The sequence below is a fragment of the Dromiciops gliroides genome, chromosome 1 (assembly GCF_019393635.1).
Source record: "Dromiciops gliroides isolate mDroGli1 chromosome 1, mDroGli1.pri, whole genome shotgun sequence".
Taxonomy (NCBI): domain Eukaryota; kingdom Metazoa; phylum Chordata; class Mammalia; order Microbiotheria; family Microbiotheriidae; genus Dromiciops; species Dromiciops gliroides.
The window spans coordinates 309,991,989-310,013,747 of record NC_057861.1 but is presented as its reverse complement, the minus strand read 5'-3'; the positions used below and the strand labels follow the sequence as shown (position 1 = coordinate 310,013,747).

The following is a 21,759-nucleotide window of genomic DNA, read 5'->3' as shown; positions in this document are numbered from 1 at the left end:
GAGATACATCATAGTACCACTATTACCTTCCTCCTTCCCTCTCTTTTTTATGCACCAATTCTGCAGTTTAGTCCCCCAAAACATTGTTTTACCAATAGGCAGGGTTTTGTGAGGGTTAATCCATGTATTTTCAAGCTTGTTTCTTGTGGTTTGAGAACAAAATCCCAAACTGAAGAAGTTTAGGAAGAAGTTTATTAAATCATACAGCAGAAAGGAGAGCTGAAATAAAGGGTGGCTTGTTCCGTCTACCCCCAGCCTCTAAGAGTTACATGTAGATTTCAGATAAAGGAGCCATGAAACAGGCATCTGATTGATTAATACACAGTAAGTTTCCAAATAAGGCACATAGATTAAGTTTCACATAGATTAATTAAAATGTACTTCTCAAGAAACTAGAAGTTAACTGGAACTCCCTAACATCAATCTTTGGATTCCCTGGAGTTTTCTGAGATCAACCCGACCTGGAGTCCTAAGTTAAGCATTAAATTAGTAGGACCTCTAAGCAATTCAGCTAGGTAGTGCAATGAATAGAGTGCTGGGCCTGAAGTCAGGAAGACTCATTTTCATGAGTTAAAATCTGACCTCAGACATTTACTAGCTGTGTGACCCTGGGCACCTTGTATGTCTCAATGTCTTCATCCGTAAAATGAGCTGGAGAAAGAATGGCAAACCACTCCAGCTTTTACCAAGAAAACCCCAAATGGGTCATGAATTGGAGATAATTGAAACAACTAAATAACAACTAAGCAAATACAAATCTGGTTTCTTGCCATCAAGACAATATCTGAACAATGAAATAATCAATTTTCCTGCAAATCAGTAATTAAAAATTTTATCCAGATTCTCCACCATTATTTTTTCTACTTAGGTTCCACTTTCATATGTATCTCTTTGTGTACTTTTAGAAAGAAAATTTTTAATGGTCCCTTTATCATTATGATTTGTTGTTTTTAAATCACTGGTGGCTTTCTCTTTTTAGCTTGTTTTTCTTTCTTCTGCAGTAATTTGTTTTCTTATGTTTTCTCTTGTAGCTGCGTTTATTTATGTTCTTGTATTTCTACAGTCTGAGGTATTTGCAAAGAAAATAATTCATTAAAGTCTGCTTTCTTTTTTTGTAGGAATGTTTCAAATGCTTCTCTTTTATTGAATGTCAATCTTTTTTCATCAATAGTCTCAAAATTTGTATGACAGGTCCCTTTGGTATACCTCTTAATCAATTTTGTTCTTCAGAGCATGTTATTCCATTACCTTGTGTGGTTTCTTGTGGGTGCAGAATTGTCTTGTATTAATTGAATTTCCTTTACTTTATACTTGAAAGTTTTCTATTGGTTGCTTGTAGAATCTGGTTTTTGTCATTGGAATTTTAAAATTTAATTACTATATGTCTTAGAGTTTGCAGCACAAATATTTTTTTTCTGAAGAAATTCAGTAGATTCTTTCAATTGGACCTTTGTCTTTGGGGTATAGAAGATGAGCAGTTTTCTTGATTTAATTCTTAGATTAGGGTATTTGAGTTTTTTGCATGTCCTTTTAGTTCTATACTCCTTAAGTCATCTCTATAAATCCTGTCTGTGAAATAAATAAGTTTAGCTTGTATCAAGTTTATTTTTTTCTTATGATATTATTGGGCTTTTGCTTCTCTTCTTCCAGATTGCCCTTTACTTTTATTTTTTAAAAATCTGCATTTCTTTGGAAATAATTTTGTTTTAGGAATCTGCTGAATGTCATCAAGCTAAATATAAAATCTGGAGATATATGCTTGCCAAATACATTCACCAGTATCATGGAAGATTACAAAGTGTAATTACTGCACAAAGTCCAAACATAAGAAAGGGTTTTTTTTTCTTTTGTTTAATCAACAAAGAGGATTTTCAGATGCTCATGTTTGACGATGACCTTGTGCTAATTGATTTGAATAAAATAAGGTCTCATAAATGACATTTAAAGGCACTAAAGAGATTATCTTAGTCTTTCACCATAGAAAAAACAAAGCATATGAAGTATGTACATCACCTAGATTATGTTCTTCACTTAGATAATCTACTAAATTTATCTATCTATCTATCTATCTATCTATCTATCTATCGATCTATCTATCTATCTATCTATCTATCATCTATCTGTCCATGACACCACACTTCATCCCCTGCCCCCAAACCAGAACAAGGGGTGATCAAGGTCCATGGCCCTTAGTCCTTACCTCATAACACCACCCTATGAAGACTACAAACACTCCAATTCATCTGGTACCTAATTTTTGTTCAGTCATTTTTCAATCATGTCCAACTCTTCAGGGTTTTCTTGGCAAAGATATTGTATTGGTTTGCCATTTCCTTCTCCTTCTCATTTTATATATTTTGCCTAGAAAACTCCCATCACCTGGTATTGTGCCCAGTCCTCTCTCCCTTGATATTTAAGATTAAATCAAGGGGGCAGCTAGGTGGCACAGTGGATAAAGCACCGGCTCTAGATTCAGGAGGACCTGAGTTCAAATCTGGCCTTAGACATTTGACACTAGCTGTGTGACCCTGGGCAAGTCAAGTCACTTAACCCACATTGCCCTGCAAAAAAAAAAAAAAAAGATTAAATCATACCTAACTATCATTTTTGGTTCTCTCACCTTCATCCTCCTCAACCTTTCAACCATGCCCCACTCCAAATTTACCTACCCCTTCCATTGTGCCCTCTGGAATTTTCATTCTATAATTAAAAAAATTTCTTCTCATTCTGGATCACTTGCTAGCATATTCTTTTGATCTATTGAGATTCATTCTTTTCCCAAGATGATATTGTATCCTTGACAATCCTCTCCCAAACTGGCTGTATCTTCTCTCAGAAACCCTGACACACCACTTCTGAAGGGAATTCTTATTGCTCTTTGTTGTTCATTGGTACTTCCAGATGTTTCCTTTCCCAACATCACTTGGTATCCTTTCCTTCTTTTGAAGTTCACTATAAAAATTGTTCACCCTAAACAGATCATTTTGATTATTGTCTATCAACCCCAGGTCATGTCCCCTTCTTTCTCAAGGAATTTAGCACTTAACTCATTGCTTTCTTTTCTTTGTCAATTCATATTCTGATATTGGAAAATGTCAGCATTCATGTTAGTGCTTCCTTTATTACCCTAACTTCCCAATTCTTTAATCTCTACAATTTATATGACCTATTCCTCCACTCCAGCTCAGTCTGAGGAGGGCATCCTGTGAATTTACCTCATCATTTCCCACTTGGCTGCTTTCCTTCATCAGAAGGTCATCAGAAACTCATCACTGGGCAAGTTGAAATCAACTCTGAAACTCATACTTTCTCATCAAAACCGTGCCTATGGACCCTACCCGCTCCCCCCCCCCCATTGGAGAGGATAAAGGTTGGACTCATGAAAGTCCCTTCCAGATCCATTAAAGACCATTGAGACCACTGAAGGAAGGCACACAGGTAAATCACCTTTTCATTTCCCACCCCACTATTGTTCTTGATTTCATGAGCTCCCAAAACTCAACAATCTGAAAGAGAAAATCAACTCTGAAACTCTCATTACTTCAGATCATTCCCATTCTGACTGCTGGACTTCATTATGGCCCAGCACGTGATAACCTCCTGCCTCCCAGTTTCTTTTTCTGTGGTGTCCTCCTTCATTAGATTGTGAGATTCTTGAAGGCAGCAATTGTCTTATGCTTTTCTTTCTATCCCTAGTGTTTAGCACAGTGCCTGGCATGTAGTAGGTACTTAATAAGTTTTTAGTGACTCTGACTTTGAGTCTGATTTATTCTACATATAGTTATTCTACATATATGTGCATTATTTCTCTCCTATGTAAGAATATAAACTCTTTGAGAGCAGAGATTTTCTAAGAAAGTATTTACAACCCCAAGATGTAATGGTGCCTGGCACATAATAGGAATTTAATAAATGTTCACTGGTTAATTGATTTATTCATTCATAATTCAGACTTTGACTATAGACAATGAGCAGGGCCCAGGCTTGAATAAGAAAAGAAAAAGGCTGGGTCACTTTGATAAACTGTTAAGTGCTTTCAATGATGCCAAGCTGCTTTCAGTATTCTCCCAGCTATACCAATAGTTATAAATTATGGAATACTATTACAGAAGGAAAAAATTTACAGATAACTTAAATGGCACATTTTACATGTAAGGTTATACCATATTATTTACAATGGCTTTGGTACAAGAAGAAAGCAGATGTATCGTGGATTTGTATATAAGGGGAGAGTATAGCGAAAAGAGTATTTGATTTGGCAGCAGAAGACTTGGATTCAAATCATGCCTTTGTCATTTATTATGTGACCTTTGGTAAGTCACTTAACTTTTCTAAGCCTCTTTTCTCCCTGGAAAATGATGGAATGGAGATTAAACTAGACTTCTAAAGTGACTTTGGTTGGTGACACAATGGATATTGGGCCTGGAGTCAGAAAGACCTGGGTTCAAATCTGGTCTCAAGCACTTACTAGCTATGCACCCCTATGCAAGTCACTTAAACCTGTTTGCTTCAGCTTCCTCATTTGTGAAATGAAATGGAAAAGGAAATGGCAAACCACTCCAGTATCTTTGCCAAGAAAATCCCAAATGGGATCATGAAGAATCGAACACAACTCAACAACAATAACAACAACAACAAAATGACTTCCAGCCCTAAATTGATTATCCTGTGATTCTGAGGGGAATAAAGGACATGACCAAGGAGGTAGAGCTGATAAAAGAGATGGCTCAGTCACCTAGTGAAAGTAAAAGAAAACGGTTGGAGAATACAAGTGGATAATCCAAAAAATATGAAGAAAAAAAGTAAAGGAAGATTTCTAGGATTTGCTGAAAGAGATAAACAAGAATCATACACAATGGAAAGACATAGAAGGTGTTGTGATCCGCAGCTGTGAAGAGAAGACCCACACCAATGAGGCACAGAATTATTAAAGCACATGATCATCAATTCAGGACAGGAGTTTGAACAGTCACATTGTGCCAAGAGATATCCAGAACCTAGTAGAACTGAGGTGTTGTTCCCCATGACCAGCCCTTCAGTGTAGGGAAGACCCAATGGCTCACCTGTGATGTAGAGTCATCTCTTTATGGCATAATTTTACCTCCTTTTCCAAATGATTGCTGAAAGCATTAGCATCACATACTGAAAGCAATGAATCAAATATAATGAACCTGAAGTGTTATTGAATAAAACACAGGGAAGCTTTGGAAAAAAAGGAAAAAAATTCTCCTTGTTCCACGCCACTGCCTCCATTAGATTCAGGGCCTGGATTTTATTGTTTTGTAGAGATAGACTTTCTTCACAGATGAATGGTCATATTACTTCTAATAAAAACCCTTCTTTATACCTTTCTTATTTTCACCCTATCCCCTGACAGTGAAGGGATTCTGACGATACCTTAACACATGGAGATAGAAAAGGTCTTGAAAGGTAATAAGGCACTTTTTACTTAAAGAGCTGCAAACTTAGAATGTCTTATCTAGAAATATATGAACTTACAAACATGTAATATGCATGACCACACTAAAATGCAGTACCTTGTCAATCTGTCCCTCATCCTACTGATAATAATAGTTAACATTTATGTTGTTGTTGTTTGTCCTTCTTCTTCTTCTTCTTCTTCTTCTTCTTCTTCTTCTTCTTCTTCTTCTTCTTCTTCTTCTTCTTCTTCTTCTTCTTCTTTTTTTTTTGGTGAGGCAATTGGGGTTAAGTCACTTGCCTAGCATCACACAGCTAGTAATTGTTAAGTGTCTGAGGTCGGATTTGAACTCAAGTCCTCCTGAATCTAGGACCGATGCTCTATCCACTGTGCCACCTAGCTGCCGCTGTCCTTCATTTTCAAAGAGGATCATGACAGATATCATGACTTCTGTTGAATTGGATTTAAGTGAGGGAGGGATATGAAGGTTACCAATCTCACTCTCTCCTCCAGAGTCATCTGGGTCCAGTGGCAAAATATACTTCAGAATGACTAGAGATGGCCTCAGATGATGAGGGCAATTGGGGTTAAGTGACTTGTCCAGAGTTACACAGTTAGTAAGCATCTGAAGTGAGATTTGAACTCAGGCTTTCATTTCTCCAGAGTCAGTGTTTTATCTTCTGTGCCATCTAGTTGTTGAAGCATTTATATGGTTCTTTAAGGTTTGCAATGTATTTTATAAATATTATCTCATTTTTTTCCTCACAACAATTGTGGTAGGTAGGTACTGCTATTAATGAGGAAACTAGGATGGACAAGAATTAAGGAATTTGCTGAGGGTCACACAACTACTAAGTGTCAGAGGCAGTGTTTGAACTTGTCTTCTTGATCCTAGGCCCAAAGTGCCCACTGTGCCATTGAGCTGCCTCTGATTTATCCTTTCTCTGCATTATATGCCCTCAACTCATCAGATAAGTTATTTTACTGATCCCCCTAAAAAGTAGCATTGCTAGTAAATATCAGCCAAATTATTGCAATTGCTTAGTTCTATGGTAAAATAACGGAATTTGGCAGATGCCCAGGGGTCCGAATTGATTGACTTAGTAGTGTTTGAATGGTGTGTGAATGAGAAACACTAAGTACCTACTTGAGGTGATTAGATCATGAGCCACACCTGGCGCAACCTGTCAGGCCTTAGTCTAAATTCAACCAACCCTGAGGAGTGACCTCAGAGGCTGTGGACTGCGTCATCAACAAGGAACCAATCTCAGCCAAATTACTTGAAGTACCTCCCCTTTGGGAGAGGAGAAAATGTAGAAAAGAGGACCCCAACAGGAAGTAACACACTCTCTCACAGATACACTCTCTCAAACGCTTGCACACTATCTCTCCCTCTGGCTTCAGAGCTGACTAGAGACTGGCTGCTGACTCCCATGGAAATTATGGACCCCTGGTGGTGAGTTAAATCCAGCCCTATTTATTAGCTGAGCTGGAAACAAGTTTGGGGATTGTATAGGTTATTATTAGAGCCAGGGAAATTATACATTTTCCTCTTTCCCTATTCCCTTGATTTTTACTTTATTAATTTCACCTTTGCTGTGTATTTTATTCCTATTAATAAAACCTTATTCGTTTGTGTAAAAGAGGCTGTTAAACTCCTTTCTTATTGGCCTGGGAGAAATATATAGAAAGGCAGTTTGGAGAGGAGGAAGTATTGGACCTAGAGGTCCCTCATTATTTTCTGAACCCCAATATTATGGCAAGCCACCCAATTAACTCTCTACATATTAAATTTTTCCCCTGTTCCATGTTGGTGGTGATGGTGTTCAGTTGTTTCAGTCATGTAAAATTATTCATGACTCCATTTGGAGTTTTTTTGGCAGAGATACTGCCATTTCCTTCTCCAGCTCATTTTACAGATTAGGAAACTATCAATTGATGTGGCTTGTGAGCTACTCTTCACAGACATAGGTAATTTTCACAGAAGCTAAATATCCCTCAATCCAACCAAATGGAAGCAAGGGGGAAAATAACAAAAGAAAATGGGGAGAAATAAAAAGGAAGAGAATTCAAAAATAAAATAAAATGTGTGGGGGCATGGAGGGAGACAATTGGCTCCAGATTGAGTAAAATGATCAAGTGAGAGGAGAAAACATAGAATTCTTGCCTATAGAAGGAAAATGTTGAAAGCTGATATTCCAGGGGCATAATTAGGGCATTTTCACTGAATCTACAATGGGAAGCTCACTTGAAGAGCTTGGAACTAGTGAGGTTACTCTAGAAGTAATGGATGAGCGTCTACATTGTACTGAAATGGAATTTATTAATTTGATCATTGACAATGCTATACTAAGGTTTAGTAAAAATACAGCAATTCAAACAGTTAAAGAAGAGAATCCAGCTTTCCAGACCAGAGTCCAGAATCCAGTTTTTTCCAAACCAGAATCCAGACCAGAGTCCAGAATCCAGTTTTCCAGACCAGAATCCAGTTTCCTCCTGATGACATCTTACCACTTCAAGAAGACAAGAGAACTCAGAGACTTTATATGAACTGTTTTGCTTTATTAGTTTTTACTATCTCCTTTCTGTTATAATATACACTATCTGTAACATGTACTCTCTGCAGAGGCTCTCCCTTTGCAAGACTAATGACAAAGCATCGGTTCATGAGGACAAAAAAAAAATCGCCCCTCTGGACAAAACTTTCCTCTCTTCCTTTTCTATATTGTTGTTCACATATTATTAGTTAGCAATAGTTATTATATTATTTTTACTGTTCCGTCAAGGAAATATTTTGTTTCTTGAGGAACAAAAGAGGGGAATGTGGTAAAAAGTTTTAACAGTCGGTTAGATAATGGAGAGACGCCAGGTTTTTTTTAGGACCACCCTTTTGGGGAGGAGACCAACAGCATGAGCTACACACACCAGTCCGCCTGCGACGGCACGCCAGATTGCCTGCTGAGCACTCGACTTCTGGGGTGCGAGCTTAAAAGGCAAGGAGAGAATGGAAGTGGGTTTTTTTTCCTGCTCCGCTGGTCTCCTGGCTGCGCTGCACAGACAGATGCGGACTAGAGTTTGACTCGGCCCGGCTCTCGGTTAACAGCACATGCTTGACTCGGTCTCTCACCCCAAAGGTGGCCTTCCGCTTTTGGTGAGTTTTATACAGAATATAGACTAAGCCTAGACTTAAGACAATTTGTATTGTATTTCTACTTTCCTATCCTTCTAATCAACATCACCTTGTGACTACCATACAATAAAAGTTCTATCTAGAAAACCAGAAGTTTCTTCCATTTATTAGTCTGGGAGATAAATTAAGGGAAAGGTTAAGTAAGGTAGATTTATGATCTAATATCCAATTTTAATCTCACAGTACCCAATTACTGAGTATAAAAGGAGAATAAGATGTAGTTCTTTCCATAGAGGAGCTATCATCTCAATGGATAGACAAGACATACACAACTGAAACTAGTAGAGAACAATTGAAAACCACTTGAGGATAGAGAATTGGCCTCAGAGCCAAGAAGACCTGAGTTCAAGTCTCTCTTCTGAAATGAATTGGTTTTGTGACCTTAGGAAAGTTATTTAATCTCTCAGTGCTCTAGGATTTAAGAATAGTTGCAGCTATGTTCTAGGGAATCTAGGTGGTACATTGAATAGAGTGCTCCTTCTCGAGTCAGGAAGACTCCTTTCTGAGTTCAAATGTGGCCTTATATGCTGACTGCTGTGTGGCCCTGGGCAGGTCACTTAACCCTGTTTGCCTCAGTTTCTTCTTCTGTAAAATAAACTGGAATGGGAAATGGCCAACCTTTCTAGTATCTTTGCCAAGAACACCCCTCCTCTCAAAATAAAGGGGTCACAAAGAGTCAGACATGACTAAAATGACTGAACAATAAAGCAACTATGTAGGAAACTATGGAGAGGGATTTTTACTCATATCAGGGTTGCCATTCATGAAATCACAGATCCAGGTCCTAGTTCTATCCCTGCTAAGCTGGGAGATAAAGGTGTGTGGTTCACTTATTTATTACTTTTACATTTTAATATATTTTACACATTTATTATAAATGTATATATACACATATTTATCTTACCTAGATTTTTAGCAAGCATTTCACAATGTCATTCACGCTCAATGGTAGTATGATTAGGTTGATTCAGAACTAATTGAATGCAAAAAATGATCATTAATGGTTGGATGTCAAGTTATAGGAAGGCTAGAGGAAATAGTTGGAACATCTTTCCTTGGACCTTGCTGTTCATCATATTTGTCATATTTACCATCTAGGTGGCACAATGGATAGAGTGCTGGGCCTGGAGTCAGAAAAACATGAGTTCAAATCCATATTCACACTCTTGTTAACTATATGACCCTGAGCAAGTCACTTAACCTCTGTTTGCCTCGGTTTCCTCATCTGTAAAATGGGAATAATAATAACACCTACTTTCCAGTTCTGTTGTGAAGATCAATGAGTTAATCATTGTAAGGCATTTAGGACAGGGCCTGGTACATAGTAAGTACCACAGAAATGTTGCTGTTTTTATACTCATTATTGGATTTAGATGGCACATGAATCATAATATTCACTGGTATTTAGTCTGCAAACTCTACACCTTCCTCCTCTTTGAAAATCAGCCCAATATTGGCCCATCTCCAAGTCCTGCCACATCTCTTCTATTTTCAAGTCTTGCAAAGGTCTCTCACAGTATATCAGTTATCACATCTTCCAGTTCTTTCAGTACCCTGGGATATAGTTAATTTCAGGCCAGTTATTTACATTTGTCAAAGACAGCTACATAATATATTACTAACTCTCTATCTTCTGTATCAATTCCCTATTACCCATTTTTGTTTTATATTTTCCAGCCCAAAAGTCATTCTTGGCAGAAAAAAATACATAGAATTAAAATAAGAGATGAGTAATTAATTCTGTATGCTCTGTGTGATCTGTTATCTTCTTCCCGTCCACCCTGAACAGTAATTTTGGCCCTTCCTTGATTCACCTCTTTTCCCCCCTGAAAATTATATTCAAACTCACTTTTATTAGTTCTTGGCTTTTCTTGCCAATCTAAGTTTATTCTCAACTTGAGTACATCTAACACTCTTCTTCTGATACGTCATGTCTCTTATTTTTATGCCTGTTCCATTACTGGCTCTCCTTTCCATCTTCTTTGGAAGAATTTTGCTGGTGGACCCATTTTTATTCATCTCTTTAACCATATATGTATTTCCTATTATTTATTCAGCCATTTATTTCCCTTTGCAATTATTCCTCTGTCATCAAAATCTAATTCTCAAGAAAAAGTTTAATCAAAATTTAATTCTCAAGAACTTTCTATCCCTCCTGGTCCAATTTCCTCTACAAAATGTGTGTTGACTTGTTTGCCCTTCCTCTGAACTCAGAAATCTACTCTTCCAAAAGCTAGGGTATATATAAGAATATGCCCACCTCTCTTTCCCTAACTTCATAGTGATTGAGCACAGTCACCTTAAGCAAGGTGTGAGATGGACCTCTTTGGGAGTCTGGTGAATTCTGTCATTCTCATGATAATGATAATGATTTTAAATGCATGAAAGAAAGTAGTTAGGATTGCAAAGAAAATTAATTATTTTAAATATATATCAAAATATTAACTAAAAACAAGTACATGGACATCAGATTAAGAAGCCATAAATTAGAGTAAAGCCATAGCCTCATTGGGATCATTCCTTAGCCCTAGCCCCCACCCTATGGCCATGTAGCTATATGACCTTCTTTAGAGATCATTGGTATATACACAAGACCTAATTCAACAAATATTCTTATAGCTCTTTTTCCTTGTTGCTTACATAGACACTGAATTTGGATTGTTTGCCCTAGATAACCGATTAAAATATGTTTCTACAGAACATGGTTTAGTTGTCAGCATGTATTTCAAATCTATGGAAACTCTCTAATGAAAGACCACTAAAATCATTTGATCTTGTGTGCTTGGCACACAATGACACATAATAAATGCTTGTTGACTGCAAATTATGATTTTTCTTGGTGTCATTTTCTTGGACCATCACTAACTTCTGTCACTATAATAGACAAATGTACTGAGATTTTTTTTCAGTGTTTCCTGGAAGAAAATATGAGCTATTGCTTTTTGTGTATGTAACCTTTTCTCTCAAAGATCCTTATTTTATACTCTATGGAAGTTCAGGTCTCTAATTCTATAATTGCAACCTAATAGTATTTACTAAGTACTTCAATTAATTCATTTTCTCCTCAAAACAATCAAGTGTGGTAAGTTATATTTTAAATTTATTTTTTTCATGTTTTATAGATGACAAAACTGAGACACAGAAAGATTAAATGATTTACTGATGTCATACAAAGAGTCAAGGGGAGAACAAGAATTAAAATTCTTGCATCATTATTTCAAGCCAAGGGCTTTCTCCATCAGCTACCACCCCTACTAACCAAAATATTGCCAAATACTCCCCTCACCTTCTTGATTCTGCCAAATCTCTGTAAACATTAGGTAAACCTGTTTACCTAGTTAAGAGATCACAGATCAAAATCCCTGGACAGTGGAAATTTCTAGCCTTGAGATTGACCTTTACCCCTGCATCACAACATTATCGTTTTACAATTCTTTGTGACCCTGTGGAGCATAGTACACCAGCATTGTCCATAGGGTTTTATTGGCAAAGATACTGGATTGGTTTGCCATTTTCTTCCCCAATAGATGGAGGAAAATAGAGGTTAAGTGACTTTTCCAGGGTCACATAGCTAGTAAGTGTCAGAGGCCAGATTTGAATTTAGGGTCTTCCTGACTCCAGGCCCATACTCTAGCCACCACATCACTTAGAAACCTCCTTCATGACATTACAGAATAATTCATTTAAATTTTTCCACTTGTTGAAATGTCCTTTGGCCAATGCAAGTGTGCCTCACTTTATCCAATAGATGTGTTCCTGAAATAAAATGAGTAATTAGGGCTTTTGTTGAAATTTAAACCTTTTCACAAATAGAAACAAAGCTGACTACTTAGACTGTAAATGAAAGCAGATCATTGTGTAAAGTTAAAAATTCTATGCAAAGGAATTACAAGTTAAAATTTTAATGAACGAACATACCCCATAAAACGTCAGTAAGCTCTGAAAAAATATTATTTTAGCCAAAAGATATTTAAATGAAAGGCAGTTTCAGAGTAGTGATGCTATCATTTTAATTTCATGTAAATTGAATGCCGTCATAGTGGGGTTTTGTAATATCATGGTTGGGTTTGATTGACCCGTATTTTGTAACAAGGTTGGTACAGCATTATAGAGAATGTGCCTGTTTTGGATACTCTTCAAGCGTTACAACTAAGCAAAACCATGCAATTCCTTTTCGTGCATCCTTTCCCATACCCATGGAAATAAGACTCTAGGGGAAAATATATCTTGTATAATATGTCCATTGTTACTGTTATAAAGAAATCGATGTGCTATGGTAATAGTTGCTTCCAGAACAGACCTTGAAATGGAAAATATAATATGTCCTAAACTCTTAAAAACTTGGTATGTTGGTATTAAAATCTTGGTATGTTAGATTCTCATGTGTGTACTCTGTTGTGTTGTCAAAGTTGTTGGGGGTTTTTTCAAATTGAAAATTGGTCTAGGTGTTGAAGAGAGAGAGAGAGAGAGAGAGAGAGAGAGAGAGAGAGAGAACAAGGAAAGACAAGAAGAGGAAAAAAGAGGGAGAGAGAATAGTATATATTATTGCTAAATATATAGTCTGTATACAAGAAACGTATTTTTGCTCATGTGAATTATTATAGATGAGAGATCACAAAATATTTCAGCCCCTACCACTTACATGTATCACAAAAGTACTCCATGCACATAAATAATTCTATCTCATTTCTTCCAGAAGACCAAAATGAATTATAGCTTATGCCATCCAAACCTTCTGAAAGTGACATGCATTCTTGAAATATAAATATGTAAGCCCACATTTATAAATTAAGGCATGATTTCAGAAAGAACTTCATACCTGCATTTCCCCCCTTAGCTGACCTATCAAATCACCCTTAAATATATGTTACCTTCTTTGATTAAATGTTTATCTTAAGGAATTTTAATGTAGAAAGCTCTCTCAAAAGCACAATATAGGGAGCAGCAATGGAAATCATTCAGCCTAAGCCAGAGACTATGAAATAACATTCTGCACTAAAAGGATGGAATTCATAAAATATAAGAAGAAATCCAATGTAGCAAAAAAGTGGGGGAGAAGACAGTTATGTTCAAATGGAGGATTCAAAAGTCTAGAAACACAAGAGGGAAAAGAAGATCATTTATATGATTGTTTCATTATAAGCTGTTGTTGTTTTTGGCATTTGAGGAAGCTTTGACAGTCACATTCTTCCTCCAAAGCAAAGGAGAAAGTAAAAACAGTTCTCTGGGTAGGTGAAGTCCCAATATTTTCTTTGATCACATATGTAAACTGGAAATCAGGGCTGGGTCTCCACAAATACTTGATAGAATGGTTCTATGAAACATTGCTATAATAATTTCCCATCAAACTCATTACAAGAGTTCATCTCTATAATATGATTGAAGACTACTTCTAGTTTGTTGTCAAGTATGCTGCTTTACAAACTGACCACGCTGAAAGTTGTGCCATTTACAAATACAACTTAATTTTTTTTACCTCTATCGTTTGTCTCAGATGGAACTACAATGTTTGTTAAAAGAAAGGTAGGAAAAATTAGTTATGTAATCAATCAAGTAGTCCAAAGATATGACCAAACAGTTTTCAAAAGAATTGCAAATTGTAAATGACCAATTGAAAACATGGTTGAAATCACTATTAATAAAAAAATGGAATTAAATCAGCTCTGAGGGCCACCTTGCCCCTTGAAGATTATGAACGAAGACCAAAAATGGAAACAATATTGAAGGAGTTTGAGGACAAAAGTGTTCTAATACACTGCTGGTAGGACTTGGAACTGCTCAAGCATTTTCATTATCATACTGAAATTACACAAAAAAGTGACTAAACTGTCTATATTATTTTATTAAATGATCTTACTACTAGGTACAGGATATACCCCCAAGAAAGTCAAAGACAGAAACAAAAGTTCAATATATACCAAAGTATTCATAGGCACACTCTTTATATGTAATTGAAAAGAACTGACAAAGTGAATGCCCATTGTTTGGGAAGTGGCTGAAATAACTATGGTAAATGTATATAATAGATATTTTTGTACAGTAAAAAAAATGAGAAATTCAGGGAAGAGAAGGTGTATACACCAATATGGAATGAAATAAGCAGAACTAAAAGAGCAATATACACAATGAGTACAATGATGAATGTACACAATGACTATAATAATGAATATTTACAATAACTATAAAAATAAATATAATATATGAACAGATCACTCAAAAGAATGTTTAATTCTTAGCAAGTAAAATAAAAAACAATGGTACTTGAAAACAAATAATGAAACATGTCTCCTTCACAGGAAAGAGATGGAGAACTAACAAAGATAAAAGTTGTATACATTTTTAAATGTGGTACCAAATGCAGTAATTTTGTTTAATATTTTGCATTGTTATAAAAGAGAACTCAGTCTGCAGGAAGAAAGGTTTGGTTTCATTGGGTTTTATTTCTGCAGAAACAAATAGGATATAAAAAGAAAAGCCATTAACAAAATTCATTTTCTTTAAAAGACAAATTAGTTATGATTCAATAAGAACCAATTAAGAAGCTTTCACTATTTCATTCATTTGCTCGATCAACAAAACATTTATCAAGTGATACCTATGTGTAAGGTACTGCACTATTACAGAGGTATGTGAAGAGAATTGATATGATATCATCCCTCAAATATTTTATAATCCAATATGGAAGATAAGACATGTAAAAATAATCACAATAAAAAACAAAAATAGTAAGTGTGTAAAGGGGACATCCACAAGGTGCTATAAAAGTTCCCCTTCATAAAAAGGAGAATTAATTTCTAGCTGACCTCAGAGATCAGTCATCTGGAAAAGTTGGATAAATTAGTGGCATTTGAGCTGGGGTTTGAGGTAACATGGGTATTATTTTTTCAAATATAGAGAGAGGTGGAAAAAGGAGGTATGAGAATGGTATGAGCACCATTCAAGGCTCAAGGAAAATTTTAGCAAATGCATAAATTCAGGAAAGCACAAGACTTGTGCAGGAGATAACAAGTAAATGATTTTGACTAGAACATAGCATACAACATGAGATACAAGACAGAAAAAGATTGGACCCAAGTTGTGGAAATCCTTAAATGCCAGGCTAAGGAATTTAAATTTGATTTAGTAGGAAATTGAAAGTCATTGAAGGTTTTCATGCAGTAAAATATTATTAATGTGCATTAGGAAGGCAAATTTGGCAGTCATGTGAAGTATGGATTCTAAAGGGAAATATTGGAGGAAGAAAGTCTAGTGAGAAGGATATTGTACTAATATGGGTAAAAGCTAATGGGATTTGAACTAGAATGGGAGTAACAGGAATTATAACTCCCACAACCACTTTGAAAAATTAATGCAATACCAATGGGCCAATTAATTGTTTCAAAGTATTCACTATTTTCACCTAAGTTTGACCTAGGATATTGCAGATGCCTTAAAATAGGAAATTAGAAATTAGGTTGTGCCTGCAGAATGAAGCAGTTGGATTGAAAAACAGCAAAAAATCAGTCATGTTAGTCTTTCTAATGGTCTATCCAGATCATCATGGTGTGCAACCTCTAGGTAGATGAAAAAGTATTTCCTGTATGCAGAATAGTTTTCAAGAAAAGAAAGATTCAAATCACTGTCTTAGGAGTTTTGTGTGTTTTTTTTTCTTTGTTTTTGTTTTTGGATGTCAGGGTATGGGGCATGTGAGCACAACTGTTCTTTTAAAAACAACCAGATGTTAAATCAACTAATCAGAATTTCCCCCTCTCCATTGTGCCATTTTGCGTGGGTATATTATGTGCCTGTGTGTGTGTGTGTGTGTGTGTGTGTGTGTGTGTGTAAATATAATCCCCCTGAAGTAAAAGACCTTTAAAGCTTGTCTTCATATCCCCAGGCTCTGTTAAATAGTAGTCTTTATAAAAAACATTTCTACAATTTCCCATCAGACTAGTCAGTAAAGTTAGTTCCCATGGTATGACAAGTGAAGGCTCAATGTTTGATTGCTCATAGCTTACTTATTTGCTTGCTTGCTTAACTGATTGATGTAGTCTAAAAAGATGGCTCTCAGTGAACCTGAGGTCAATTAATGTTTAATGTCAGCAACTGACCAAAATCTAATCAATCATGGCATCCTTCACATTTCTGAGAGATAAATCTCCATGAAAATTAGTGACCCTGAACTGGCTGTATTATTGATACTATGCCTCACTGGGCCCATACTATAGTACTCAAAAAGATCGGTTCATTTATGGCATTCAATTGTACAATACTTATGGCCCTTCAGGAAAGTCTCAGGTAAAACCAAGTTCAGTGCATGCCCCATTACCATTCAAATGCCAACTGGAGACTTCACAAACTAAGACACTTTGTAGAAAGGGAGCATAAACAGAAGAAACATTTAAACTTTTCTATTTCTCCATTGCAACCATAAACAGATTGTTTATCCAGCTAAAACCTTTCATGTGAGACATGAGAGCATCATAAATTGCTATCCAAACCCAGAGGCAAGGCCAAATCTCATCACAAAAATATTGTTATGAGATGACAAATAAGTTTATAGATTTGGTTTTCACTAAAACTGTCCCAAAGGACAAATCTTCTTCTGTATTCCACCAGGAAGTTCCTCTCCTTATCCTTAACTGAGGATTATTGCTAACTTCCCAATCAACACCAAGCAGTCATGCTCCATCCCCCTTGGCTTATTCACATTGTCTCATATAATACTATATGATAGAGCAGTAATTACCAGCCTTTTAAAAATTAGAATAAATTATTATTCTTCATTTGATATGCCTCTCTTTCTTCCAGCATTCCTCCCCATCCCAACCCTGCCGATTTTTTTGTCTTTAGAGAAACCCATCATGTTATAATTTTTTGTACTCCTAAGATATGAACCAGTAGGAAACCTGGTAGTTTTTCCTCCATCACAGTCTAGCAGCCAAAAAGGCTCCATGCCACAGAAATTCTTTATGAAATGTAAATGAATTATATTTTTTTTAGTTCAGAGAATTTCACATACCTTGTGAGATAATTAAATCAAATTAAATTCATCAAGTATTAAATATCTACAAAGTTCTAAACACTTTTGAGTGTTTTAAATGAAATAATAAAGATTAATAAATATAACAGTCCCTGACCTCAAGAAGCTTAAATTCATATTAAATATACCTTGCAGTATTTCATACCAGATTTTGGAGGTCACATAAAGAATCAGGCAGATAGATGGTATAGTGGAAAGGATACTAGAAGAATTTGAAAACTTGCTCTGATACCTATTAACTATTGTATAGAACCTTTCAGCATATTATTCCACCTAAAAGGGCCTCAGTTTTCCAATCTGCAAAATGAGCAGGTTGGATTAGATGATGGACTCTAACTTACTTTCTAGTTCTGTGAAATTAGAGGAATGAAAAAAATAGACTTTGCCCAGTATCTATATTTTCTGCTCATTCATATGGCATGGTGAGCTCTGCAAGGTTAGCTAACCAAACTAAATAAAAGTTGTGATGTAATATTCACCATGGTCATAATAGTTTAGCATGTACAAAATATACCGTAGTCATACTCACTTTGACAATCAGACTCATCCATGCGTTTCTATTATACCTATCACCATAGCACCCGGTACATTGCTCCCTGAGTTAAAATAGAACGTAAAAAATAAAACCACTCAGATGTACTTGAGCACTGCTCCAACAATAGTCCTTTAAACCTGTTCATTTGTCTGTATCTCTGCAGTAAATTAAGGCCCTGGTGGTACTGATGTCTGGGTACTATTGTGAGAAGCACTGCCAAAATGAAGGAAGATGGAGAAGCTAAGCTGTCTTTCCTCTGAAGACTTGGTGTCTTTGTCTTATATGGGAGAGCTTGGGGCTTTTCAGTAAAGGCAGTACCCAGCCACCTTGTCACTAGCACTGTCATCTGACATCACTGCAAATGACTTCCAAGGACTGACTGAGGTCAAAATTTGGTCCATCCATTTAAACTTCTTCCGGAGATCATTAGGAGACTTCTGGGCCAATAGAACAGCTTAGAAAACTGGCTTGCTGCCAGTCATGTGACAAAAAATAATCATGGAAATTGGGCAAGAAGAATACTCAGGTTTACTTTGTTCTTCTTTCAATTTGTCCCCCACTTGAGTTTGCAGAAAACCACAAATTTTAGAATTGTTAAGGGCCTCTATGGCCATCCAGTTCAGTTCATGCTTGCCTCTGAATCTGCTTCACGCTATCTCTAAAAACAGGTCATCCAGACGTTGCTTGAAGAACACATGGCCATGTGAAGCCATATGCCATAGGAAATAGACCACTGGACCTGGAGCCAAGGAGACATAAAGTCAAAACTTGTGTCAGGCAATTATTAACTGTGAGATCATGGGCAAATCAGCTCACTTCTCTGAGCTCCACTTTCCTAAAAAAATGTGTATAATAATAATGAGCATGTGAGGATCAAATGAGATGATGTAAAGTGTTTGCATACTTTAATAGCTGCACAAATGTGAGCTATTATTGAGAGGGGGATCCATCATCTCTCATGGCAGTGCATTCCACTCAGACACCTGTAATTGTTAAGAGAGTTTTCATCACTTTGAACTCAAATTTTCATTGCTTCAATTTCTGCCCAGTTCTATTTCTGGCATCAGGGGCATTTGTTCTATTAACTAAGTGGAACAAGGGGTAAGCACCATCCTTTCTATCCAGACAGAAAACAGTAGACTTCAGTTTTTCTAGAAATGTCACAGGGTAACAAGAGTTGTCTTATGTATTAAAGGCCATGATAACACCACAAATTTCACAGTATATGCAATTTGCCACGGTGGGTAAGCCACTAGTCTAGGAATCAGGAGAACTGCATTATAGATTCTAGTTTGAGACTGCTAGGTCTCATTGGATATAGTGTTGGCCCTGAAATCAGGAAGATCTGAGTTCAAACATAGCCTCAGACATATAAATTCTACCTATTGTTATCATTCTAGGCCTCTTTCCACCACTATGTAGCTATACGAGTTTGGGCAAGTAATGTCACCTACTTGTACATCTGTAAAATAAATAAATGGGTTTGGATGATTTTTAGATTCCTTTTTGTTTATTTGGGGGTGGGGGGCAATGAAGGTTAAGTGACTTGCCCAAGGTCACACAGCTAGTAAGTGTCGAGTGTCTGAGACCATATTTGAACCCAGGTCCTCCTGAATCCAGGGCCAGTGCTTTATCCACTGCACCTCCTAGCTGCCCCTAGATTCTTTTTCAATGGGACATCTTGGAAATTTTTTTTTTTAGATATTAGAAATACAACTTTATGATGATCTAAATGAAAAAGGAATGGAAATGACAGTAACAAACAAGGTTCATCACTGAATACTGTGATGGGACTGCAGCAGTCTTATTTGAAACTCAAGGGGACATAATTGCAGTCCAAAACAGCTAAATATGCAGGTCTAAAATATGAATTATATTTTTTTAAACTGCCACATTCACTCCAAAGCCCATTCATCTCACTCAGCATCCCAAAGATTAAGCACATGTTCTGCTCAGCTATATAATAAAGTAGCAAACATGTTACACCACTGACATCACAGGACAGTTGCCTATAAAACTAGACCTCTGATGCTGGGCTCTAGCTTCAATCCCTTACAGGTCATTATCTTCATCGGGGAGCACAGTTGTCTGAGAAATCTGTAAGTCCTGTTCATATTGTGCTTCCAGTGCTGGGTCCATGACAACCTCTGGAGGGGCAAGAGCAGGCATGGCAACAAACTGCAAATTAGGGTCTCCAATAAGTTTTCTAGCAAGCCAAAGGAAGGGCTTCTCAAAGTCGTAGTTACTTTTGGCTGAAATGTCATAGTAGTGGAGATTCTTCTTCCTATGGAAGACAATTGATTTCACCTTGACTTTTCTGTCCTTAATATCCACTTTGTTGCCACACAACACTATTGGGATATTTTCACATACTCGTACCAGATCTCTATGCCACTTAGTTACATTCTTGTTTAATTACAATTATTAATTAATTACATTATAATGGCACACTGAGCTTGGATGTAATAACCATCTCTCAGACCACCAAATTTCTCTATGTCGAATTTAATAGGCCCTCTGTTAGTATGGAGCACAAGAGGATGCACCTCAACACCCAAGGTGGCTACATACTTCTTCTCAAATTCATGAGTCAAGTGATGTTTTACAAAGGTAGGTTTTCCAGTACCTCTATCACCAACTAATACAAATTTGAACTGCACTTGGGGTTCTCCTTGGTCAGCCATTGTGATGGTTCTTCCAGAAGCATCTCAGTCCCCGCCTGACTGAACCCATCTTGGAGATTTTTAATAAATCAGTAAGCATTTATTAATTGATTATTATTTATTAAGTGACATGCTCTGTACTAGGCACAGGAGATACAAAGACAAAAGTGAAACAGTATCTGCCCTCAAATGACACAGTGGCGACCACATGTGTATATACATGATTATACAAAACCCATACAAAGTAGACATAGGATAACACTGAGGGGAAGATAGTGACCAGGAAAGCTGTCACGTAGAAGGCAGTGCTTGAGGTGAATCTTGAAAGAAAAATCAGAAATGAGGAAAGCGAGCATTCTTGGCATGGGGGACAATAAGGGCAGAGGCATAGAGACAGAAAATTTAAGAAATGGGGCAGCTGGGGCAGCTAGATGGCGCAGTGGTTAAAGCACCGGCCCTGGATTCAGGAGTACCTGAGTTCAAATCCAGCCTCAGACACTTGACACACTTACTAGCTGTGTGACCCTGGGCAAGTCACTTAACCCCCTTTGCCTGCAAAAAACAAAAACAAAAACAAAAACAAAAACAAAGAAATGGGGCAGCTAGGTGGCGCAGTGGATAAAGCACCGGCCCTGGATTCAGGAGGACCTGAGTTCACATCCAGCCTTAGACACTTGACACTTACTAGCTGTGTGACCTTGGGCAAGTCGTTTAACCCTCATTGCCCCCCCCCCCAAAAAAAATAAAAAGAATGTAGGAAACAATAAGATCACTATGGCTGGATCACAGAACAGAAAGCTATAAAGGCAGGACAAAACCAGATTGTGAAGAACTTTAAATGTCAGAAGGAAGCATTTATATTTGATCCTAGAGATAATTTTAAAAAAAACACGATTTTAATATGTAGGGAAGAGATATGAAGAAAACTAT

The 21,759-nt window shown here is 36.8% G+C and overlaps 1 pseudogene; it reads right to left on the bottom strand.

The window, feature by feature from the left end:
- Window positions 1–20,218: 20,218 nt before the first annotated feature.
- LOC122736595 lies at window positions 20,219–20,850 on the bottom strand (annotated as a pseudogene).
- Window positions 20,851–21,759: the final 909 nt, after the last annotated feature.